Raw genomic sequence first — 26,980 nt, forward strand, 5'->3', positions numbered from 1 at the left:
ATTAAAACTTAAATTAAAACTTCATCACAAATGTTATATATGTTTTTATAAAATGGAAACCACAGTATCGTGTAAATACCACGGCAGGAAGGATTCACTCTCTGGGTAAAACGAACGACAACTGCTGTGAAGTAATTGCACTAAAACAACATAAATGCTACCATTAAGAGTTGTAGAGGACCTTTCAGAAGCTTGTCTGAAATTCATATATTGTAGAGACTGAAAACCATAAAAGACAAACTAAATGGGTTAAATGACAATCACACCATTTAGGTTTAAAGCTTATATGGCAGCACATCCATTGAATGGTTCATAGTGTTTAATGGTTATCTCTGATCGATCGATGGTTGAACATAGAAACATCCTTTGTTGCACTTGGACAACACTTGCCTCGTCCTTCTCCCTGGAATTTTCCCTCTAACCTCCCGCCATGTGGCATGGCGGTGTGCTGCTGCTGTCGAGGCTTTGGATGCTGCCATCGAAGGCACATTGTGCACAATCACTCACTCCAGCAGTACTTCCTCAGGACACTGGGCTGTGATGTATTCTGAGAGAGAGAGAGAGAGAGAGAGAGAGAGAGAGAGAGAGAGAGAGAGAGAGAGAGAGAGAGAGAGAGAGAGAATGTGAGTTATACTGAAAAGAGCTGCAGAAGTTGAAGGTGCCATGGAGCAAAGAAGCAGTGGCGCTGAGTGGCAGGGTCTAAATGAATTGCTGGAGGCCTGGGAGCATAAAACTCGGCAATGGCTCTGCCAAGCCAGAAAGAAAAATCCACAAGAGGCTCTCGAAGAGTAAAAGCTTTGGCTGGGAGAGAAAGAGGAGGCTGACCAGTGCAGGCAGCAGGATGGATGGAGGGATGGAGGGAGGTGCAGGTGAGTGAGTGAAAGGGAAGTGAGGTTTGCAAATACAGTGGAGAGGGATGGAGTGACTGAAAGAGTGAGAGAGTGACAGACTAAGGAGGCCAGGCACTGACTGAATCAGGGAATGGGACACGGCTGAGTGGCGGAGAGGGGGAAAGTGAACAAGTGAGAGATTGGCTGACAGTCTTACTTAGTGACACGTTGGATGGACTGAGAGAGGCAGCAGTGTGTCGTACAGGAGAGGCGCTGCGTCAGGACACAGGGGGGCAGTCTTGCATCAGGTACTGCTTGTAGCTCAGGGCTCTGCAGTTTGTCTGTGCACACTGTTAAAATGAAACCTTAGCTCATGGGGTGACACTTTACCCCACCCCTTACTCACACATGCACACACTCACACACACCACACAATCATTTAATGAATGGTTAACAATGCATTATAAGGCATGTGCAAGCAGAATTATTTTTTACTGCTATGACTCCACGAGGATAAAAGAAACCTCGACCATTTAATACCACGTCATAAATTACATGTCCATACTGGTGACTCTTATTGTCTAAGGTATTGACATTCATTTTAAATGCATTGTGCGTTTTACAACACCTCATATAGTATTTGTAAATTTGCACATTTAAAGGTGTATTTGTATTTGAATGTAATGTAAACTCAAAGATGTCGCTTAAATGAAAGTTTCAAGTGAAAATTCAAAACCTTTGTCCTGTTTTGTGGGTCTGTGTACATGACAGTGGTGCTCGGAGCCAATGAAAGCACTACTTTTTAAAAACCGAAGCAGAAACGCTGCTATTGGTCATGTTATATTTTCCCCTGTTTAAAAAAAAAAAAAGCTACAGAATGACAGATCAATCAGTAAGTGAGGAGGAAACGAACAACATTTTCTTTTATCCTCAACCTAAAATGTGCAAACATTTAATATACAAAAAGTCTCAGAACATAAAAGCTTCACAAAATGTGGAACACAAAACTAAATCCTTGAAACTGCAGATCTAAAAAACATTCATACAAACTAGGAAGTGACCAATAATAGAGTGGTTTTAATTGAAGAGAACCTACACGAGTGCCAAAATGTACAAGGAACCTCAAACCTAGCCCATCCACAAACCTTTTAGCTTTAATAAAAAGACCAGAAATGTCAGACGGAAGCTGAAACTCAGCACGGAGCAGCCACCATGGACTTCTGCTGAGCTCATTTGTCTCCGGAGCTGAAGGCTGATTGGTTGGCTCCGGTGTGTAATAACCGGTGGCGGTGACCTCCATGGATCCCACAGGTGGACAGCAATCAACCGCGAGACACACAACCTGGCACGAGGTGGGGAAGGAGAGGGGGAGAAACACACACACTCACACACACACACACTGACGACTGTCACTGTTAACTCCACATCCTCTGGAGTGGAAAGGCATCGCTTTTACCTTTTTGTCACAGAAAAGTTTTGTAAACGTCCGTTTACATGGAAACAGCAGAGATGCTGAAACAATGCAGTGTTTATGTTGGACCACTGGTGGACGCAGTTGAATGTTCAGAAGTAATGGTGACGGTTCTTTTTCTGTGGTTGCGTCCAGACTGTGGAGCCACCTACCTGTTGAAATTAGAAGCTCTCGGTCACGTATATACTCACTGGCTTTTTAATTGTAGTCGAGCGCTGACACCTTGATTTATGGTATTGTTTATCTTTGCTGTGTAAACAGGACCTCAGTGTCATGGATCTAATAAAATGCTGAAGACCTTCCTCAAAGATTGAAGTCACACGGTTTCTGTAGATTTGTTAGCTGCATATTCAAGACATGGACTTCCTGTTGTGGACTCGGTTTCAGCAGTGACCCTCGCTGCTCCTGTTCTGCTGCTTCATGGTTCACTGTGAAGTGAGCTCAGAGCTTGGTTGTGATCGTTTGTTGTTTGAGTTCTGTCAAATCCAGCCAATATGACCATTCTCATCTGACCTCTGGCATCGACAAGACATCTTCACTCTAAAACTGCTGTTTCGCTCTCCCTCGACAGCCGACACGTGGTTGTGTGTTAAAAATCCCAGAAGATCAGCGGTTTGTGAAGCACTCAGAACAAAACCACGCTGCCCTCAGTCAGTGAACTCGCTTCTTTTCCTCATTACGGCACAGTTTGACCTTCAGCGACTCGTCTTGACCCTGTATGCCCACACTGGGAGGCTGGATGGGGATTTGCTGATCTGTATTTGCAGTATCCGTCAGGAACAGGCCTACCCAGTGTTGTGGCTTTATTGTTCCGTACGTTATTCCATATGTGTCCATTCATAGTGTTGATGTATTTAGCGACAATCTACAGTGTAAATCGTCATGAAAATGAAGGAGGTGTATTGAGACTGCAGTCGTATTTATCACAGTCTTATGAAGAGATTCACGAAGCAACAATACATATTGCAGTTAGAGGAGCTCAAGTTGTGTCTGTGATTGTGAGTCAAACTGACTAAATGAGCTTGTTTACGCAGAAACATGAGGAAACCCAAGCTGGCAGAGAAAGAACATGCAAACCCCCTGCAGAGAGACTCACACAAGGAAGGAAAACCTATATCGTCTCCCGGTGCCGTGGCAGTACTCTCCACTGTACGTAGTACCTTAAAACCTGGTGAATATTCCCTCAGCAGACCACATGCTAAAAACTGGTAGCCTCAATAAATTATTGCTGAGTAGAAACTGGAAATATTACCATTTCCCACCAGTCCCATATCTCACAGGCTTCAGTACACTCCAGGAGCCGAGGATTCTTTCTGATTCCTTGCATTAAAGGTGTAATACAACATTTTGATTTCCGGGTGGATCACCTAAATAATTGGTGGGTCTGTTTGTCAATCATTCTGACGAGCTGCTTTCGTAAGGCGGTTCTCCGTGCTTGCGCCCAATCAGCTTCTCCCTTTTGCGCATGCGCATTCAGAGTGTTTATGTAGCCGGTGAGCTTCTGAGCTCGTACTTACCGATGGCGAGTCTGACATAATGAAACTGTAGCTGTTTCGGAAAAAAAAAGCTTTATTTATGAGCGAGGCGGATCGCAGAAACTGTACAGAGCCGTGCACGCCGGAGAAGAGGAGATCGCGCTTGTACACTTCCGCGTTTTCTGGGAGAAGCAGGAGAGCCGGGCGGATGGTCTGGCGCATGCGCGTTGTTCAAAAAGTGAGTAACAGACGTGGGGCTTCGTCTTTTCGAGAAAATGTTGTATTATACCTTTAACTGATTTAATTGCAGGAAATGTTTGTGTCTGTGTCATATTCCAACAAATCCATTATTATAGTGCGTCCATAATGTGCCAGAATGTGACTCTATACTGTTATTTTTTTCACGTTCTTGCATCTTTCTGACTCTTCTGTCAGTATATAATAAAACACCTTGACACCTGCTGGTAAAGGGTGAGTGTTGATTAGTGTAGATTCTTCTTATTTGATTGGTGCATGAGTGTAAATATATTTTGTTGGATCGAATTGGTTTACGTGCTACTGAGCTCTTTATGCCCATTATTGAGCCACACTGCGAGCATGATGTTGTTCCCTCTGTGCATTTTCAAGGACAGCATAGTATGTTTACACTGGGAAAATAAAGCTGCTTCTTATCCGAGCCTTGAAAGTGGATGGACGGATTATCTGTGTTTTTACATGAAGTCAATCAGGTACAGTAACTTTCATCTTCTCACACCCACAACTATAAAACCATTAAACCGAAAGCCACTTTTTTCCTCATGATGAAGGCCTTAAAGTTGGTAATTACGGACTCTTGGGGACATTTTTCATTCACTTAATGTATATGGAGATGGAGTATGACCTTGTCCTTCAAATTACCTCAGATTCTTTGTGTTATTGAAAAGCAAATCTTAAAGATGATCCCTTCAAGTGAGTCTGGAACATAGAACTACTTGAAAGCAATAATATAGTATTGTTGAGACTTTCTGGTAAAAACCAGGAATACCACCCTGAAGAGGACAGTAAAGAACATATTGCCATCAATACTTGTGAAACATTGAGCTGTAAAGAATATCTAAACTAGCTGAGTCTGGGTTAAACTGGTGGAGCAACTGTTGCTCCCGCTCTGCACGGTTCTCATCAATGTCGTCTATCAGCTGCATGTTCACTCTTCTATATCCGCTTCTGCTCAAAACTCTTTGAAAACTCCCTGCCTGACCTGCTGGAGGTGGACGGAAGTGGTGACCTGCAACAGTAATGTGATGCACGTGTTGAGACAGGCTGTTGCATTCAGACGACGGCTGATTGTTATTAAGGAGGCCGACATGTGCCTCCATAACTCTCCCCACATCATTACACTAGCAGAAGCAGCAGCAGCTTGGACTGTTGACACAAGGCAGCTTGGGTAGATCCACGCCGCGCTCCTCGAATCGTGAGCGTGCCATCTGCAGTCGTCACCGAAATGGAGATTGAACGGAATGAAGTGAAAGATGCAGTTTTGGGTAACTTGTGCCGCCCCCCCCCCCGACTGAATCGCTTGTTTGTCGGTGTCACAGCTAACAGCTGACTGATGCCTGGCTCAATGGATGCTTCTGTTTTACACTTTGTAGCTGGTCTGCTGTAGCAGATGTGACTCGGTGAGCGAATTAATAGATGTGAAGACTCGTGAGTTACCTGGTCAGAAAAGCGATTTACAAGTTTTGAAGGATTTGTTCACCCTCGAATCTTGCAACCTCAACATCTGGGATGGTGGATAAGAGACTCTTCCATCACCCACTAGTGGTTCTACACATAAACAACATCATCTGCAGCATTTCTGCCGTGGAAACAGGCCCGTTTCTCCTGTTTGTCACTGTTGGTGCACTCAGAAAGGTTCATCATGTCAGTCTTCAGCTGCAGAAGGAAGCCAGAGTTTCTTTCAGGTTGAAAATCAACCTGTATGCGTTCTGAATTTCTTGGAGAAACTGATCTAATATTCAGTTTAACTGCTGATATTCATTGGTCAAAGCAAGCTGTTATGTTTCTTTACTCGGTCCAAGCTTACAAAAAGAAAAAGAAAATGAAAAGATCCAGTCAAGAGTCAGCGACACAAGAGCATTTATTCCTTTCAGCAATCTCTCAAGAGCATTTTAAGAGCTTCCTTATCAACTTGACTCTCCTTCGGAGCCTCTGAAGGCACAGAACATCCAATTTCGGTGAAAGAAAACAGCCTTCTTTTGTTGTCCTCAATCTGATTGACCTTGACTGGTTTAATGCAGCATTTGAAAGGGACGGATTTATGACAAGCCGGCGAAGTGTACACCACTTTTCAGATGGCTGGGTCTAGTGATTAGCATTGACAGTTTAGGACCGGGTGAACTTTTTTGGAGAACTTTGGGGGTCTGTCAACCTTTTGGCACAAGTCCACACAGCAGAATGTTTTTCAGCGCCTATGTCAAGTTAGAAATTTTCATTTTTGATAAGATAAAGTCATCGAAGCCTCAGTGTTAAAAGTTGAGATTGCTGCGGCTTGAGCCGAATCCATCCAGCATCATGTGAAAAGATGATCGAACTGTTGATGATTCATCAGTCAATCCACAGGGTCGAACTCAGAAAGAGACCAGCTGAAGAACAACACATGTTGACTTTACACACGCGAACAGCATTTCTTTGCATTTGATGCTGGAGTAAGATTTTCAGATTTTCTAAAAGAAAAAGAAAAAGAAAGCCTGGCACAGGAGAACATCCATCCATCTTCTGTGCAGCTTTATTCAGGCCAGGTTCAGTGGGAGAGGGCAGGTTTCACCCGGCTCAGTCTGAAACCATAATAACCATTAAATATAGAGAAAACTCACCAGCATGGTGTGTTTGCAGATGGCTTATATGCAGTGAAACTAAAAACTCTAATTTCTGTCATTAGTAGGAAAAAATATCACAATCTTAACATGGAACCAGTTTAAATTAAACCTTTTAGTGCAAAATACAATTAAAATACCCCTAACCAACCAACCAACCAACCAACCAACTAACCAACCAACCAAACAAACAAACCAAAAAGCCCTTCTCCTACTACTACTGTATTTTCCTTTTATTTTTATTTTTACAAACTCACCCTGACAGTGTGGCTTCGAGGCTAGTTTGATAACATCGAGGTAGCAAGCCTTCATGGCTGTCTCTCTGTCATGTGATGGTGAAGGGAGGTGGATCCAAAGTATTACACGCCACTGTAGAGGCTGGAAAAACTTGTCTACATTGAATCAAAAGGCATTAAAAAAAAAAAAAAAAAACCCTCAAATATCCACTGTCAACTCCAGGTGAAGTCCACGAGACAGTCCGATCACTACAAAAACACCTGGGAAAAGACATGAACCATGGCACTCTCCGATTTCTCAGCTCAGATGGTGGGCCGGATTGGAGCATCTTGCTGGCCGGTTTTGGCCCATGGACCTTATGTTTGACACCCCTGGTCTAGTTAGTCATATTTATATCAAAGTGACACACTGCATTGCCGCAGAACAGCACTGAATAGTGTGTAGGTGTGAGAGGATTTCATTGACCGCAAATTTTTATGTCAAGTTGTGCACATAACAAAATACAAAGTGCATTAAAGAGAACAAATGAAATACAATAAAGTAAATAGATTTAATTCTACACGTCAACGTCTTCATCGGTGTTTTGCAATGTAATGGAAATGATTTGAAAGAATCACTTTCAGAAATTGTTAAGCGTTCAATTTTTGGGAAATTATATATTACACTGAAAAGCAGCCGTACTAATTTAGATTTTATAACCATTTTCTGAATCAAAAGGAAGAATATTTCTTATTTAAACACCATTTTCAAGCTTTAAACCATGAAAAATGTTCAACTTTGGCCAGTTTTACACTTTGAAAAGAAGCCCCAGTTTAAAATTGAACCTTAAAAAAACAGTTTGTAGGTCTCGAGCCGCAGCATTTTTGTTTTTAAGCTATAAAACTATAAGTGAGGAAACTAATGAAAAAACCCTTAACGACACATATGGGTGAAGGTTTTTCATGACAGAAATATTTCAAAGACCGCCCTGGAAAGTTTTATTAACATGAAGAAGAGAAAAAGTCATATTGAACACAGAAACAGCTCATCTAAAGATGAAAACACTGACTGTCCCACCTTTTTTGGACTCCTGACTGTCCCCATGATTTAATAAAACAAATAAAAAAAAAAAAGGCAATCCTCCATAGAGACATCAGATCTTACCGACAGAAGTCGTTGGTAGTGTCACTAAATTCATCTCTCCTGTTATAAAGACACATCTCGGTGTTTCTAGCTGTTTAAAATGTGAGCCCAGTTCTCTGCTGCGGTCGGAATATTTACAACCTGTATTTTTATAACTGCTTTTGGGTCATGAGGTGCATGCCGAGGAACTTTACGAGGGACGGTAATTTTGCCTTTTACAGTCCCGCTCTGCAGATTAGATGTTCTGTTGTGCACTTGAGATAATTAGAAAAGGCTTAGCGGGCACTTTCCCCTGGGTGTTGTCCCCACAGTGCGGCTCTCGCCGCCGTTAAGCACACAGTTAATTGCTCCGATGAGCGGTCGTCAGCTCACCTTCCATCCTCTCTGAGCTCTTTTCCCCCTCCTGTACTTAACCACCTCCGTTTTTACACCAGTTTCTGTGCCGTGCGACCAGGAAATCAGTCTATTTTAAGAAGTGTGGCGTCAGAGAGCCCCTCCCGCCTCTGTCTCGCAGTCCCACGTGTAGAATTTCTCTTGTTAATTACGAGCCCGAATCACAATTTATTTATTTTTTTCAAAAACGTCACTTTGTCGCACCTGAACGTTTAGCTGGAAGCCAAGCAGATTTTATTTCTTTCATTTTGCTGCATATTCTAATAATTCCCCGTTGAGTCACAATTCAAGGCGAAATCAATTTAGGACAAAAAATTGCCTTGATCAGGAGCATTTAACAAAACGGATGCAACATGTCTGAAAGTGCTTCTCGGTTTACGTTCGTCTGTAATAGACAGACAAAGCGCCGTGGTCATTCTGACCCTCGAGGGTGATGACAGCTGGGAAATGAAGCTCGTGTGGCTTTGTGCCTTTTGATAGAATGTCTGAGTGTCTAAATAGCTTCTACACAACCTCACAAGTCAGACTTTAGAATATTGTGGCCGCGGATCGAGCAGGTTGATGATTCTCATTCTGATCATCGACCTCAAGTGTAAATACAGACCTGTTTACCTGATATGTTGCTTAAATGAAGCCAATGCATCTCAAACTAACGTGTGCAAATTAGATGTCACACTAATGCACGTTTTGATTGTATTACAGTTCCTTCCTAGTGTTGCATTGAAGTAATGTAACCATGACTTTTCTACATTTTGAGATCTTTGAAAGAATTTTATATTTTCTTCGGATTTTCTTCTTTTCTTCAACTTTAAATAGTCCGTTGTCTTTAAAATGAACCGCAACTATAATGATACATTTGCTCTATGTGGTTCAGCTTGCTGTCAGTAACATATTTATGAATAAAATTAAAAAAAAAAAAAAAAAAATTGTTATATTTTAACAAAGTTTATTTCGCACGTAGGCCGCCATTGTTGCGCACGTTGCAAAGCATTCCGGGTAGTGACGTCACAAAGTTGTGTTTTTAGGAGTGATCTGTTCGCAGCTTTGCAAGCATGAGCGTTCAACCCTTTCAATTCGAACCAGCAAGAAACCAAATACAGAGCGAGGACGACAATGGAAGTAACGACAGAGATGACAATGAAAATGGTAGCTATCAAGAGGAAGAGGGAGTCGGTCACGGCCGCTGGTGCCTTGGTGGATGCTGCCTCCCAATGGCGACCGAGATAGAGAGCGTCTGCTGCAAAGAACTCAATTTTCCTGTGGATGCTTACCGCACTTCCTTTATTTCCCTTGGTTCCAGAATTACATCCAAAAGCGACACAATGTGGCATTTTGTTCGGTTGTAGCTGACGACAGAAATACTTCATGAGTGGTTTGTGGCTTTGCTCGGTGAACAGAGAACTACGTGACATCATCACTCCCAGAATGCATTGCACGGCCAAAACATGGCCGCAACCATGTAGACAATAATCCTGTAAACGAGTGACATTTTACAGCTTACGCATTATGTTTATACTTTTCTAACAGCGTATTTTAATTGTAGACATCAGTGACAACATTTGTAGAGCTAATAGTCGTTTTAATCGGGGTTCGCTTTAAAGGAGCTGTATTATGCTTTTCCAAGCCTTGCAAAGTCATCTACAGTCACTAAAAACCTATTTTAGCACCCCTTGCACCATGGAGTAGCCTACTTTTATATTCTGAAATATTAGTCATTGTATTTAATTGTATATAGTATATATATCGCAGATGTCCAAACAACTTGACTACACGTTAACCCGGAACCGGCATAACAGCATGACCATATCTACTCAGTTTATATTGTAATATATCTATGGTACCTACGTGCCGCCATCTTGTGGAAGTTATCAGTGAAGCAGCAGTGCATGAAAGTCTATGAAGGTCAGAGGTTCTCCTAAAGTATGATATGATGCTGCGCATTTGGCGCTTAGAAGAGCTTAGACTTAATATTCATATAGACTACTCAAATATACAATAATGAAGAGAAACACCAACCTAACGGAAGTTTCTGTGAGGTTATCACACATTAAAAATGTAAAAATATCATTAAAATCAGTTTATGATAGGGCCCCTTTAATCACCACAGAATCTCAATTTTAATAATCTTCATTTTCTGGAAAAATTGTTAGGGTTTATTTAATACACTTCTTTCAAATAAATAAATCAATTATCTTTCAGGAAATAAATTTTTTAGAACGGTTGAATGGTAGTTGTGAAAGTACTTGAAGTTGTTTGATTCATTGAAATTCATTAAATTGACTCATTTAAAAAACTGAATAAACAGTGACGCATGATGATTCAATAGCAGGCTTATTCCATTTAGTTTTATTTTTTGTGGATTGTCAAGTTGATCAGCAGTATTTTTCAAGTTCATGTGAATTTTAAGGCTCTTTTTCCAGTTTGGAGCTTTTGCATGACAAAACTGATGAAAACCATGTGCAGATAAATGTTAAAAGATGCACTTTGTACGTAAGTGGTAAAGCTGTGGCAGTTCACTAGCAAACTATGTGGGCTAGGCTAATGAAGTCCGACGGAAAAACCTCACGATTAACCAGAGTTTTTAGAAGCAGTGCAACATGTTAGCATGTGATGCTAACTTTCCTTGGATAACTTTTTCATGAGCAGTTCAGCTCACAGGGAGCCGAGACGGAGGGACTGAAGAGACTCGCTGGAGTTTCTTCATGAAGTTTTCTGAGTTACCGTGAGCCGCCTTCCGGAGAATGAAATCGGAGGATTAAAAGTTTCTGCGGCTCTAATAGCGCCGTGTTCGTTTTGTGCCTTCAGTTTGTTGGAAGTTCCAGCGTCGTGTTAATTTGAGTGTCCCTGCCACCGTCCCGCCGCTCTGAGCGGATCAGGTGATGGGGAAAGTTTCATAAATCTGCTCCCCAATTAAAGACGAGCATAAAAGCGAGAAGCACCCCGAAGGTGATGTGATTTAAATAACTCCTTTTAATAGGCAGTGGCTCCGAGGGGTTCTCTGGCAATTATCACTTGTGACCCACAGCAATTATCACCTGCTCCCAGCAGACAAAAGGCAATTTTCAACTAATTGAGCGCTAAGCCACAGGAATTGTGAGAGCTTGACCTTTCCGCGGTGGTTGGGAAGAAGGTGCGGGCACATTTTTTTCAGGCCAAAAAGCCATTTTGAAACGGTGACAATCAGCCCGGCCCCGCCGACCTTTAATGATGTGTGAAAGCCCCGAGGACGGAGACACAGCTCCGGGTTTATGCAGCACCTGACGGGATATCACATCATTTGTTTAGCCTTGTCATTTCTAACGGCACCTCGGATTGCCTGTTGGTTTCAGCGGCATGTGGCCGAGCGCTCGAGTGTTGACCGAAATGAACGCTGTCACTGGGGGGTCGTCGGCGCCTCCCCCCGGTACAGCTGCGGTGAACTTTGAAGAAATCGGTTATCTGAAAGGTTACATTCCGAGTCAGAAATGATTGCGGGAGGGATCCCCGATGCTGTCGACGTCATGGTTTACTTGTTTTCAGCCTTGATTTAAGAATGATTAAATGATTCAAAGGCTGAAGAAAAGTCCGTTAGTTTTGTTGTTGTTGAGCGAACGTGGCCGATGCTAACTCCTGGATTAGCCTCCTCATATTGATACGCCTCTCCTGTGGTCGAATGTTTTCCACGATGCTGACTGGATGTTGATAAAGATGTTGGTTGGAAATCAATAAACACGGTGCTCAGAGTAGAATCTGCTAAAATCTGCAGGCTTGATCATTCGCTCAAACATTGCAGCTGGCTGCTGCAGTTTAAAAAAAAAAAAAAAAAGATTACTTTTTGCCATCAGACATGTCAATCTGATCAGATATGGCCTCTTTCAGACGCATTTCCAATGACTCATCTGTTTGATGATTCAACCAGACCTGGTGCTCAATACTTATCCATCTTTAAAATCAGTGGTAAAATTGAATGAAATTTCATTCTTTCTTCATTTCTGCTCTTTTGTCCTGGGATGAACGGACGGCTAAAAATATAAATCATCAAATAAACATGACGTGAAAAATCAGAAAATATGAGTACTGCGGTTACACAAATTGAAACTAATTGATATATGAATTGATATTGGCTTTCAGAGCCTCTTGTTTCATCTTTCTGCCGCTCTGTCGGGCCTTCCTCTGTTGCCTGGCAACCTGTGAGTGAAAAGTTGATTTTTTTTTTTTTTTTTTTAACTGGCTGGAATCGATGGAGGGTCCAAACACACAGACTGAAGCCGGAGTGAGCCGGAGCTCACCTCTGCTCTCGTTCTGACAAACTTTCATCGGCGCGGCGGATGTTTGAGGTGTGACTCGGACAACAGGCCTGGATTCAGTCTGAGTGTACAAGGACAAGTGGGAGAAGTGTGCAGGGAACGTGCTGAAGAGCACAGAACGCCGACGGTCTTTTTCATTTACCTCCAAACTCAAAGATGTTTTTTTTCATTTTGAAAGTCCCTGAAGTGAGTTTCTTTACTTCTTTACTCTGTGTGAAAACATGACATACAGACAGAAAGTGTATGCAGATGACGTCAATGTCTTCCTGTAATTCTTAAACAACAGTGCTTTTTCTCCACCCCTCATTTTTCAGCAGCTTTTGACTGGAACTTGTTTGTTTTGTTGTTGTTTTTTATCACATGTGATTCTACAGTTTTCCAACAGAAGCGTTTCAGAAGCAGAGCAATTTGTTCACTTTATTCTTTTTGAGAGTATTTCTTTGATTTTTATGCTTCACCGTTTTACTCTGTGGCCTCAGGTTTGAAATCTTTCCATTTTTTACTCAGTTAATTACACAAATCTTGTGTGTTGATCGCACATTTTTCTTTCATATTTGAAAAACTATCCCTGTGAGTTTGCAGAGCATAACTGAAAATATAATATATTCCAGTCAGTCTTCCGCGAAACATGTTTTGTACATTTAGATATCGTGTCTTATATGCTATGCAGCATTTTAACAGTTTCATGACTTGTCTGTGCATGTGAGGTTCTGATGTATAGATGATCTCATCCATACTGGGAAAGACTTCTTGCCTTCCTGGAACTGTCCTAACGCTAAACTGTCCTTCAGTCCTGCGACTGATTGATTCCTGATTGTCAGAGTGTTGAAGTGTTCATGAACACTGGTCTCAGCTTGATGGTATAATAGCATCACGCACAGCAGTCACTGCCCTTGTGTGTGTGTGTGACTGGGCAATAATCATTTTGAGACAGTTTAAAGCATTAAGAGGCCAAACTTTGATCTTTTAAAAGTCAAAACCATTAGTTGTTTGCTTTCATCACATTCATTGCAGCTGTTTCTTTCTGACATTGAGGCAGCGTTATGAAAACAGGGTCGTCGGCAGTGAATAGCAGTGTGACGATGCATCGTGAGATCGTTCAAAATCTAAACAAATCTGAAAATGAATCACGATGCAGATCTAGTTCTGAGTGCTTCCCTTCCTTGATAAATGTCCCACATGACTGTGTTGTCATGTGTAGTGAGAAATAACAAACAAGACCAAAACAGTCTGCAAGTATTGAAATTAGTCTTTGATTGTTTGAGAAAATTTGCTTCAGAAATTGTTTTATGTAAGAATTTTTTTCTAATTCAGTTAATTTATTTGACTTTTGTTGAGACAAACAATATTTTAAAGTCAAAAGTCAAAAATGCCTGAGTTTGTGTCATTCAGTCAGTTACTGTACTGACATCAGGAATATGAAGAAGCTTCATTTAAATGAACACTGGAAAATACAGTGCTGGATTTAGCAGAAATAATGAAAAGATTTCAGTCACAATTTGTCTGGGAAAAAAAAATGTGAACAGAGAGAGAGTGTAGAGTGTCACTTTATGTATCCCCAACTGGGAAAATCCAGTTTTGCAACATCATCATACCATATCTCGTGGACATAGTATTGTGAATCACACCATTACCAGTTACTTTATTTTTATTTATTTTTTATTTTTTTTACCAGTTACTTTAACTTGCTGCTTCTTCTGTCTCCTTTGTCTATTGGAAGAGACTCACCGCATCATCTTGTGGTTGAAAGTGGTATTACCAGTTAACAAACTTTCTAAAATCAGCACTCACATGTGACATTATTCCTCAGATTAATTGGAGTGTGTGAAAGTGAGGATGTAAATATCAATTTCTGTGTGATGAGTTTTTTAAATATTTCATACTATTAATTGAATATGATTAAGATTCTTTATGGCTGGCTTTAACGTATTTCTTTATAAATCACTGAATTATCTTTTATTTGAAAGGTGTATTCGAAATAAACTAGCTTTTTGTAAATATATATATAGATTCTTAGAGACAATGTTGTGAATTTGATGCCTCTCATGTCTCATTGATTGTCTTTTAACCTTGAAACAAGGATAATAATTCAGATTTTGACAAATGTACTTATATTTGTTGAGGATAAATAGTCTTAAATTACCATAAAGTAAAGCATGGTAGTACCATTTCTCTCCATTGTAGCAGCTGATAGAGAAAAAACGGCTATACTAACAAAGTCTTTCATTTCACCCCCACTGACGGCGGATGAAGAGGCTATTTTGGGTGTGCTGGGCGTGCTGAAGGTCAGCCCAGACCCTGTGCTTTGATCTTGGAGAGAGATACAGCCCGGTCCACGAAGGAGCCGGCCTGAGCCTCTCACATCAAGGTCTCCGCCGAACAGCCAGCAAATCTAAACGTCTCTGAAGTCATCCTTCCCCCCTCATTTATGCTGCTGGACGCTGGTCACAGCAGGAGACGGCAAGAAATATCAGTGTTATTTGTTTTATTCTGAAGTAAACACACCTATGGATGGCGTTCATGTACCAACATCTTTCACAAGCTCCGTTTGTCTCCCTGAGTGACAGCTGCCGCCATTGTTTGCTCATCGTTCAGTAATCAGAAAACCGCAGCTTCCAGGCACACAGGGACAATTCACAAAGGCACATAAGAAAGAGAGGCATTTGATAAAAATCGAAAGGCAGCTGGAGAAGACATAAATATTCCTACACACAAAGCAGAGAGCACATGGCTGTACAAAGACAGCTCACAATAGCTCCTTCTTCACAAGACGAGGACAGCAATAACAGCAGACCTCTGAGGAGCTGTAACGCCGGCTTGCAGTGATAGTAACTGCTGCTCAAACTACGGCTGAGACCTTTCCAAACACTGATTGTACATTAGCCTCCAATGTGACAGAGGCTAATATGCTATCAAGGTTTTTCTTTTTTTTTGTTGCCAGTTATCTTGTGTTGTGTGTGTTTTCATGCTTCCAGCGGGGTTCACTGTCTCCTTGGGAAGCATACAATAGCCGGCTGCCTCTTCTGCAGCAGCCGCACTTAAAGTCTGGGTGAAACTGAGGAGTCTGAACAACGCCGGGGATCCAAACCCCCCAAAACCTTCCAGTGGGTTCAGTTATTTCTGCCATGAGCTTTTAACTTTACTTGACTTTGTTCACTGTTGGAATAAAGTTTTGGGGATTTTTGTTTTTCTCTTTTTGATGGTGCAGTCACAGTTCTCTCTGTGGCTTCAGAGGATTTCAAATCGGAGGTGTGGCAACACTTTGGCCTTGGGAGGTCAAAAAAGGACAATGATGAGAAAATAACAGACAAGACCGGAACAGTCCGGAAAATTTCTCATTTAGTCTTTGATTGATTATTGAGATTTTTTTCATTATTTTATGTGACATTTGTATTGAATTTGGTTGATTTTTGTTAAGACGAGATATTCTAGAGTTATTCTTATACAAAGAAAAGTAATATAAAAAGAAAGCATGAAAAAAATCTGTTGTGGACACAGCGTTGTGAATCGCATAATTTTTGAGCTCAGTGAATCATCACATCCCAAGTTGTGATGCTTTATCGGCGCTTTTATGTCACCGTAAGATGAAGACGTTGAGTGAGCGAGCGAGCGAGCGAGCGAGAGCTGACTGAGAAGATGACCTTGGAAACTCAGCGTTCATCAGGTGAAGTGAAAAACAGCGTGCAGGTGAAATCTCATTTAGTGGAAGTTTTATGAAGAAAACAGGAGTTAAAGAGCCCGATGTCACTGGTACGCTACCGATTCCCGGTACCTGGGAGTCGGCACCGGAACTCAAAGGTACCAGTTTTCCAATTTACCAATTCGTGTGTGTTTATGTGGTAATAAATGTCAATTTGTTGCTGGATTCAAACGAGTTGCCAACAGGTGAAACATCGTACCATTTGATTAGTAACAGCAGAAGTACCTGTAAAAGTACTGGATTCGGTACCTATCCCTATTGTTGACCCTTGACCTCAACAATGTAATTGAATTACATTAAATGAATAGATGTTCATAGTATCAGATATTTAAAATACGTCTGTTTGTGTTTCACGTGTTTTATACTATATAATTTTACTTGATTGTCTCGCTGTTGAAATGCTTCTTGAAGTGTTTTTCTCTGCTCCATAAGTGCTTGCTGGGTTTCGCTCAGTGTGCTGCTCTGCTCCTCAGGGCCACTGCAGAAAGTCAATAAATCAATTTACAAAGCACTCGCACAGAGGGCGTTTTGTTTTATGGATGCATTCATATTTACTCATTTCAGTCTTAAAGTATTGCGGGTTTGTCAGTCTTCAGTGTAAACTACGGGAGAGCGTCTTTGTTCTAAGGAGAAAGAAACCTTTCACGTGGCCTTTTCTCGGAGACGGCCAGCGTGCGGGGAGCGTCGGCGTTCATGGTCCACTGCTCATAGAAATAGCAGACCCCGCTCATCTGTTCAGCTCGCCTCGTGCGGTTTGGCTCGGCTGATCAGTAATTATGTTGGCGATTGCTGGAAGTCCCTTCGGAACGAAGGCAAGAAAATCATTTACAGTCCAGCTGCGAAACAACAAAAGGTCTCACTTTGAACGCTGGAGTTTACGCTCGTGTGTGAAAACAACGAGCACACAAAGACAAAAACGGATACGCCGGCACTCCTGGATACAGTTCCTGCTTGGAAAAACCTAACGGTGGCTATCCGCTGTGGATCTGAAAAGATGGAGCATGGTCTATCCTTTCACTTTGAGATCATCCAATTGGATATTTTCTGTAAAAAGGTTGGAAGAGATTATAGTTTAATATCATTTTCTACCCACGTTTCTATCCAGTTATTTCTTTATGCTCTCAGTGCTGTCTCAAAATACTTTCAACACATGTTGCAGCCAATAACTAATATTTATTTGTTTTTTAACATATTCTACTGTGTAGAGGATCCTGACCTTCATGATGGTGTTTGGTTCACACGTCATAAATAGTGATGCACAGTATCTTTTCACTCTTAATCCACCACATTTTGATGGGCGTGTCATTGTTCGTGCCTCCTCTCTTCAAATCTGAAAAACTGCAACATTAGCATAAATCTGAGCAGAGTTATTATCTGTGACATGGGTCGCGAGTATTTTGAGACTCCCTGTACCTCTTCAAACTGTTCCCACACCGATAAAAAGAAAACAATTTATCTTGTTTTAAAACTTAGTATTGTAAGGCCATACCTTACAATACCCATCAGAGGTTTTTTAATCCGACGTGTTGAGCCGTTTGAGTGCTGCCGCTCTTCAGCTTTCAATCAAGTAAACTGCTTGAGGTCGTTTGGACTCCCCTCTACGGACAGTTTCCGGACAAAGGTTTAATGTCAGTGACTCCAAATGAAATATTTACCCTGGCTCAGGATTCATCAGTGTAATGGCGCTAACCTTGAGTGGAGCACTGCATCCAGTCTCATCTGGGCCTGATGGAGGCTGTCAATCAGACGCAGGTGATGGACAGTGCCGTTTACCTCATCGATTAAAATCATTGACCCCCATCTCATTAATGCCAATCACACAGGTACAGGCAGATATAAATACTTGTTTTAAGTCCTGTGTTCTCCTCTGAGGAAATGGAGGTATTCAGTGCTCAAAACGTGTCGGGATAGATGGCCAGGATGGAATAACAAGTGACAACACAGTGCAGCAAAATTTAACATTGAAAACCAATATAGACCTTCCGCTTTATTCACCCAGATGTCAAGAGGTTTTTTTTTTTTTATCCTGTGTGGTTTAAACTTAGAATCTCAACCGATATGCCGTATTCATTTTTCCAGTAAAGGTTCCCGGTCCATAGCCTACTTGTTCGGCGATGCTGCTGTAAAGTGTCACATGTCACATTATCAAACCGAGCAAGGTTTAGTAATACTGTTTGCATGTTATTTTTGGGCCGATTACAAATGAAAGCATTCTGTATTGTTTTCAGTTTCACAGTTTAGACCAATTAAACATCACAACAGCCTACAGTAGTTAATTGGGGAACGGTTTAAGTGGTTGGATAGTGAGTGAGAGCAGCTGATGATGCTTCTGTCTCATTCTCCGTCTCTCTGTCAACATGCAGACGTAAATGGATGATGGAGTTTTTTCAAATTGTCCCTTTGGCCAGGGTTCTTAAAGGTGCTGTACGCAGGATTCAGCATCTCCGCCATCTTGGTTAGGGTTACCTCAGCAAGATGGCGATTTGACCCATCTAAGATGGCGATTTGAAACCCAGCACAGCCAATCCTGTCCTGTTTTCTCTGACATAACACCTTTATGCAAGTTAAGCCCCTCCCACAAGAACGTGCGACAAACGCCCCTCGACCAATCACGGTTAGAGCCTCAGGGGCTCTTCTGATTGGTCAAAGATACCTGGAGCTGTCGCGATTCATTTTCAGCTCAGAACAGAGACAGATGGAAATGCTGCGCCCTCGCGGTAGTGCAATTATGCTACACTCCTAAAGGATTATCAATGGGTACTCTAACATTTAATCCAAAGAAAAGACAGAAAAATTAGCATTGACTAGCAAAATCCTGCCTACAGCACCTTTAAGTAAATACAAACTGGAGCCCAAAACAAAGTCTTGTCCCTTAATAATAAAGCATTTTTATTCGTAGTGTGTTTGTGTGTTAGTCACCGAACCACACCATTGGTGAAGGCTTTCCTGCAAGGCAGGGTTCAGTGATACTTTGCGCAAGGACACTTTAGTGATGAACGGGGCCAAAAGTGCATTAAACTTGTAACTTTGTGACTTGAAGAGGACTCGATCTACCAACAGAACCTCAGCTGCCCCTAAAGAAACTGACACAAGATTGAAGTAGTTCATCTTGAGTCTCCCTGGATATCGTCCCGTTCATACATCCTCCGGAGTTATTTTCTAGCGTTTGCTCACTAGTCAATAGATGAGCTACAGTTTCCTGATACGTTACATTTTGTAGGTTATCACAGCGCAGGCCCCATTCATTCTACACTTGTGTGAATAAATTGCTGTTGTGCGTTCGTGCTGGAGGACTAGAAGCAGCGTTATTCATCTGAGCCTGAGTCTGGCAGCGCAATTTCTTCTTGCTGCGCACATGTTAGTGTGGATACCATGAAATAGCTTATTGATTGACCTCAGAATGCAGGGGGGTGATTAAAATTCATCGAAGGGGAAAGAAACACAACGGCGGCCGCGATGGCAAAACGCTCGGCCCCCACCCCCGACCTTACAGGTGGGCCATAAACTGTACGTTTCAATCAATTGGCTGTCGGGCGCCGCCGCTCGTCTGTCACGCTCGGCGCCGCAGCTCCAACAATACCTGACAATGGAGAGGATCGATACTGTGTGTGTGTGTGAGTGTGTGTGTACTGTATATTCCTTCCTGTGTGGACGGACCGCGGTGGCGGCTGTGCACGTGGTGCAGCAGCCCTGCCGTGCTGAGATAAGACCTTTCTTCCTCAGATCCGATAAGGCCGGGCTGATACCTATCTGTTACTGTGCAGTCTGTCATCAATAACTTCCCATCTGGATTCACATGTCAGTCCCAACTGATTAGAATAATGGATTCAATTGGCCCCAGTGGCCGATGACAGATAACATCAAAACCTTATGCTTCCATACCGACTACAAGGATGCATGATTATGCTTCCGCTGTGCGCTCACACAGTCACGTGCACGTACATCACAAAGCAATCGCTAGCTTTTCTCAGCTAATTGCTATCGCAGTAGAATATAAATTAAGTTGCACACGACTTCTTTAGCTCACCGCTTTAACTGCTACCCTCTTTTAACAAGCAGTGGCAGGCTTGAAGGGCAATTCCAGCTCATCAAGGATGATTCCAGCAGCACAGTTCCTGAAACTTAAATCTCTGAACTGAATCAGATTCCAACTCAATCTACATGCAAAGAAAAAAAAGGAGCCAAAGTGAGAGGGCGTACAAGATCACGAGATGCACTGACTCATAAACTAGCACACACTACGAATTTAGCATGTTTCCTTTCATGAATATTGAAACTCAGGGTTATGTTCTAGATTGCAAAAAATGCTGCAAAGATGGTTTTTACTTACTTTTATTGATGTAGAAAGTACAATTTTTTTTTCTGGAAAGTTTTACATTTACAGAGCAACAGTTTGAAAATGGTGTTTCTTTACACCAAAATAGAAAGACAGAAAAAAACAATGTGGTTATCATGCCAGGCCACTTGTGGGTGCTGTTGGTTGTTTTTGTAATGAAGCCACACATACATACCATTAACATTAACACAAGTGAGTACAGGGACATTTATATGGACAGACGACAGTGTTGGATTACTAAATGTAACTCAACTCGGGACTGCAGCCCAATGTAACCAGGAGGTGTTATTTTTTACCGTCTACATGTGAACGGAATCGGAGCGTTTTCGAAAAGATGCACCTGTTAAGCTATAAATCACTCTTGAGACAGAATCCCAGCCAATCAGATCACCATATTTCAGTGCTTGGGGCTGTCCTCATGTCTGCTGCTTTAGGATTCACTTTACTGTGCCTGCAGAGGTCTGATATTTACATGGACTCTTTGCTAAAGTCAAGACTGCTAACACAATCCAAACAGAGCGACCTGAGATCATGGATCGACGTGTGCTTGCACATGCCGCACTAACCCTGATGCTCTAATCCCAATGCAACTCTTTTACAATGCAACATGCAATGCTCATTACCAGTCCTCACTGGAGGTGGCTCAGTGGAGAATCATGACAATTTACATATTCACATGATTTAATTTATGTATCACGAGGTGGCAGCTGCTAACAGTGTGACAATGCTAATAATGCTAACTGTTACTCCCCTCGAGTTCAAAATCAAGCCTCAAAAGTTCTTTGGGTTGAAACGGGCATTTATTGAACACGCTGCTTTGCTTCAGTCGTCTTCACAATGCCGTCAGAACTGAGAACAAAACAGAAACTGACATCAATAACTTAAAATTTCCACATGAAATAAATTAAACAGCAACATGAGATCAAAACAACGAATTACAAAATTAATTGTCCTCTGCAGTCACAAACATTCATCACATAAGCTTTAACACAGGAAAACAAGGAAACTTATACATGATTGGCCTCATTAACTCAATGGAGTAAAGTTGCTTCTTCCTTAAGATGCTTTTTTGTCTTTAAACAAACTTACTGAGCCACTGTCTCCTGCAAACTTCTCACACAGCACCACCTGTGGCTTTAAATGTGTCCGCCCCTTAAAGTGCTCCCCCGAGCAACAGTGCACGGAACAAAAAATAAGTTCCTCTCTAATTTACAAGATCCTTTAAACAAAATTAATGAACTTTATCTAGATGAACTTACTGATTTATTTATTGTGTATTTTCATGCCTCTTTTACCTGAATGATTAAATAATAAACCAAAAAAATATGCTAGCTGTCTCTGATGGCAGCTACACTCACAGTCATTTTTCAGCATTAGCATAAATGTTGTTAATTTTAAAAAGTATATACATTTTCCTGCTACTTTGCGACACCGATCAGTTTGATAACAAATGACATCTCTTACATTTCAAGCTTTTCAAGCATTTCATTGGGAGTGTTGAAGCAGTACTTTAAACATCCAGTTACTGTTTTAGCATTGGGTTAACACAGGAAAAATGATGCTATTCAGCCATTTCCAAAAAGTTGCGTTCTCATTGTCTCTGAGCACCGTTGTCCTGTAAAAGGACAAACAAATAAAAAGTTTCCATTTTCACCAGCAAACCTGGGGCCTAAATCGTTGGTTTAACCTATTCTTTCATGGCTGGGCATCAAGCTGTTTTCAAAATGATTACATTACATAACAGAGAAGCTTTTTAAGATATTAAACATCTGAGATTTGCGAAGTATTGAACCCCCCTGCTGTGAGCCTCAACAACAGTTTCAGTGGAATGTTAAAAATCTAAAGTGTGAAGAGTGTAAGCCTGCTCTTCTAGTTCCTCGTGGATCTGGAGGAAGAAGATTGGAGCTTATAGCTCAGACAATGCTAAACTAGATATTTTCAGAGGTTTGCCTGCTCCGTCAGTGAAGTCCAAATGAACTCCCAAGGGGAAAATTGTGAGACTCCCAGTTCTCGCCTGAGGGAGTGGTGCCAGTAAACGTCTGCTTTACCCAAACATCACTTCATTCTCCGTCCTCTACAGCTCTTGACACGCGAAGCCGCGTTTTTTTGTTATTTATTTCTGTCCTCGTCATGGGAAATCATCCTGCACATGAGCAGTGCATTCTGCCACTTGATGTCTCTGTTTGTAGAGTACGAGCTCTCACCTGAATCAGTCTTCTCGGGGGATTTGCGGGGTCATGCTGCCAGACTCCACAGTGCTGCAGTGCGTTGTCTTGTGTATTTGATCGGTTGGAATGCGCCTCAGGGATTAAACAAATCTTCTATTTTTGTTTTTAGCTCGTCCGGATTGTTAACTCTGACGGACAGATGAATTACTCTTTTCGTGCAGCCTGGCGAGACCTCACCAGATCAGGAGCTCTCGGGGGATCAACGGAGAAATACTGAAGCCAACAGTGTGTTGACTACTTTATTTACTCAGTTCCAAGACTCGGTCATGATAACACAAACCTTCTTTCTGTATTTTGCTGGTCTGGATTGTTATCTAGTTTAAGTTGTACCCTGCTTTTTATCTGGTCTCGGTTGGGAAAGGTTCCAATCCCCATGATGACAGTTGAAGTCAGTAAGGTAAAGAAGACAGATGAAAGGATGAATGTATTGTTGTCTTTTAAGTTTTCACTCAACTTTATTGAGGTCGATCCAGGAGATGTCTGAATGGAGGGACTGTCTTCTTTGGAGGTTTTGTCTCAGGTTCTCCTGAAACCTTACACTTCCGAGATAAATGGCATCATATCACCTTGCTTTCAAAGGTGCTGCAAAAATAAACCTGCCTTCCCCAACCTTGTGCCAGAAAAACAATTATGAGTCAGTTTGCATTAATAGCTTAAGCCCGGCTCACTAACGCACACTAACACAAACAAGATTGAATTTGCAAGAATGCAATATATTACATAATGATATTAGCAGACAGTGTGAGACTTATGAGAGCGTCCGTGTGCACTCATCATGCTGTGTGATGCACAGGCATCCCCTCACAGTAGACGCTGAAGTCATTTATCATTCAGCCTCCTCGGCTTTAATAAACAGTGACCGTATTTGCATGAAGTCTCAGGCCGCAGCCTTCCTCTGCCTCCCGCTGCAGGACCAAGCCCAGCGACTCAGACGGGCAGGAACAGGTCAGTCTCTGTATTTACCGCACTGCTTTTTTTTCTGTCAATCTGATTGTCACGGATCAATCTGTCTGCACCACGGCTGAGGTCAGGGCGCTCCGGCGTGCGACTGCATTGTAGCCAAATGGATGTGAAATTGATATTGATCTCCTGATTTGCCCAATGGTAGATATTATTCATTCAGTAAGAAAGCAGCAAATACAAAGAAGGGTGAGGAAGAGTGTGTGAGGGACGGGAGGGCATTGCAGCGTGCGACGGGGAATTCACAACACGGGAAAATGTGACTGGGATGAAACAATGTCAAAAAGTCTTTCAAAGATACAGAATGTAAGAGTTGTATATCAAAGATTAACACACCAGCCTGAATGAATGTGGTGAGAGAAAATCACAGCCGCATGTTTGAGAACACCAGAGGATTTAATACCGTCGGTGATCTGCGTAACATCACTGGTTTCGGTTAGAGATGAAATGATCAGGCGTCAGTTTCACTTCATCCGGTCCTGCTGAGGCTTCTCGCTTCTCTCGCCTGCTCACACACAGTCACTCATGAGTTCAGGAGAGAGGCTGAAAAGCTCAGCCACAGCACAGAGGATTTCCCCCAGGGTGAAAGCTGCAACTGCCTGAGTTTGTTTGGGGTTTTTTTTCCCCTGCTTTTTAAAATGTCAAGAAAGAGTCATGACTTCATTGTATATTTTGCATAGAGTGCAAAATGATTTCACCCTGCGGAACGCATTTGGTTGAAGAGCCGGCGGTTGATGCAATGCATCAAGCTTGGGCTTTGTGTACACAAGCAGTACTTAAAACCCTCTCTTTATTAGCTGAGCGAGCCAGGCACAGGCCGTAATTAAGGGATCCATTTTTAACGTAAGTGCTCCACTATGCAGCAGGGGGAAGTCATTGTCTGCTCAGCCTCATGAATTAACAATGAAAGCTATCTCACTGATACGAAGGAATGAATTGAATGAACTAGCCGACCTGTTACTCTTGCGGTATGTGCAAAGCTTTTCTTCTGCGCTGATGAAATGGCAAAAACAATCCGCAGCATGCGAATGCATCTGTGTTCAAGTATGCATTCAAGGCTGACCAGGCAGCAGGCCGTACTGAGGAGGAAGACACGGTGAAATAACAAAGAAGATGAGCACAAGATGAGATAAAGATTAGAATAAACACAGAGGCATATCTTCATCCCATGGTAATAGGAAGCAATAACTGAAATACGGATTGATGCTTCAATATAATGTCATGAAAGATTCACGAAACACAGCGAAGACGCATTGCTGTTGGTTGCCGAGCTCCAGGAAAGACTGTCGAAGACGTTACAAAGTTCAGTCTGTTATTGACTGAATCTGTTGACAGAGCATTGAGCTTCCTGATAAAGATGGCATGACTCTCATCATGTCTTCCGCTTCCGAGCTGGTGTCGCTGACTGCAGAAGCTGTTAGCCACTTCCTTTTGGGTTCTAGTGGGAAGACCGCATGACAAGACCATGAGAGACACCAACATGGAGAAAACTATTCAAATACAGAAATGCAACTGTTCTGAAGCACTACTGAGGAGATGGATGTTAGACTCATGGATGTGTGGCAGTGGGAGTGGAAGGAAAAATCTCAAAGATGTGAATTCTCAAAATGAGGAGAACATTTATTTAGGCCACATCAAAAATGTAAAAAAAAAAAAAACGACGTTGTTGATCTTTTTGCTAAATTGCACTCAGATAAATTTCCATATCAGTTTGCATTTTATGGATGATCAACTAAACAGAATATGAACGGCTTCATGTGCGTACGGGGATATTCAAATGATGATTTTAAAGCATTTGAGGGCGTTGACAGCAAAAAAATCTGCAGGAAAAGGTAAATATTACTGTTTTTTAGTTTGCATTCACCGTGAATCCTGAGTCGCCAGAAACACAATAACATGTGAACGATTTGGTGGAGAAGAAGAAGAAAACGATCTGAAGTGAAGCAAAATGTGATCTGAGCAAATGAAAATCTATTCTGCGCTAAAAATATACATTTTCAGATTTACAGCACAGATCTGTGTGAGTGTGTGTGTGTGTGTGGGGGGGCACAAAACTCAGTGAAAAAGACAAGGTTTGTACTTAAATGTGGATTGTTGCAAACACACAAATATATATATTTTTTGAGAACCAAATATTTTTTTTTTTTGGTCAGATTATGTTTTTCTTTGCTCAGGTTCTTCTTCTGTGCCGAGGCAACAGACGCCATCATAAACACCACAAATCACACTGTGAATTCATCTATTATGATAAACTCACACACACACACACACACACACACACACACACACACACACACACACACACACACACACACACACACACACACACACACACACACACACACACAGAGCTCCAGGTCAGCCCACCTAGCAGAGCATCAGCTCCTCGCGCCGTTCATCAACAGTTCATTCACAGAATGGCTCATTTGCTTCCTCGCTGAATTACTGTTAACTGTCTGGGTTAACCTGGAGAACATTATCACAGTTATATTTCACATCCCGAAGACAATTTAGATTGGAGACTGTCGTTACTGCGAGAAAGTTCTCATCCCGTCGTATAGCTGCGTGACAGAAACCCGACGGAACCTCTCCGTGTTTATTCCTTTGACATCCCGCTGCTCCGCCTGCTGAAATTTGTTCCTCTGTATTGCAGAAGGAATTTTTAAAAGTCAAGAAATCGTACATATGCTGCGTATCGTAGTTACTATTCTAGAGATCTTTGAAAAACATTGTTTCAACAACCTTTGCTAAGGCGTGCAGGGTTCACGCTGCCTCCACATGCTCCCTCGGTTGGATTAAACAGTATTAAATGTATAGGCAAGGTCATAGCATCAGCACACCGGGCTGACAAGAAACCAGTGGCAGAATCACAGAAAATTAGATATGAAAATAAATCCAGCTGCTGTTTAAAGTCTCTACTGTGGTTCTGGGAATCAACAAACTATCAGTGACTACTAGCTGATACCGAGTGCCAGGCTCTTCCATACAGCCTCTACATTAATACTACATCAGTTCTAACAGCCTTGAAGGGTTCACTACACGACTGCGTCTACAGTACGCAGACGGCCTATTAGTGACCTTTTATCACCT

At 41.9% G+C, this 26,980-nt stretch overlaps 1 protein-coding gene and 1 long non-coding RNA gene across 2 annotated transcripts in view; one reads left to right on the top strand and one right to left on the bottom strand.

Annotated features, from left to right (window-relative positions):
- dpp10 (dipeptidyl peptidase like 10) overlaps positions 1-26,980 on the top strand; it is a 249,493-nt gene that overhangs the window by 51,133 nt on the left and 171,380 nt on the right. The window lies entirely within an intron of this gene.
- LOC115402650 (uncharacterized) lies at positions 9,659-14,979 on the bottom strand. The gene is made up of 3 exons (XR_003933153.1): positions 14,870-14,979; positions 12,449-12,457; positions 9,659-9,669 (listed from the first exon to the last, which is right to left on the bottom strand). It is a non-coding gene; the product is annotated as an uncharacterized LOC115402650 (long non-coding RNA).

The sequence above is a fragment of the Salarias fasciatus genome, chromosome 16 (genome assembly GCF_902148845.1).
Source record: "Salarias fasciatus chromosome 16, fSalaFa1.1, whole genome shotgun sequence".
In the NCBI taxonomy this organism is placed as follows: domain Eukaryota; kingdom Metazoa; phylum Chordata; class Actinopteri; order Blenniiformes; family Blenniidae; genus Salarias; species Salarias fasciatus.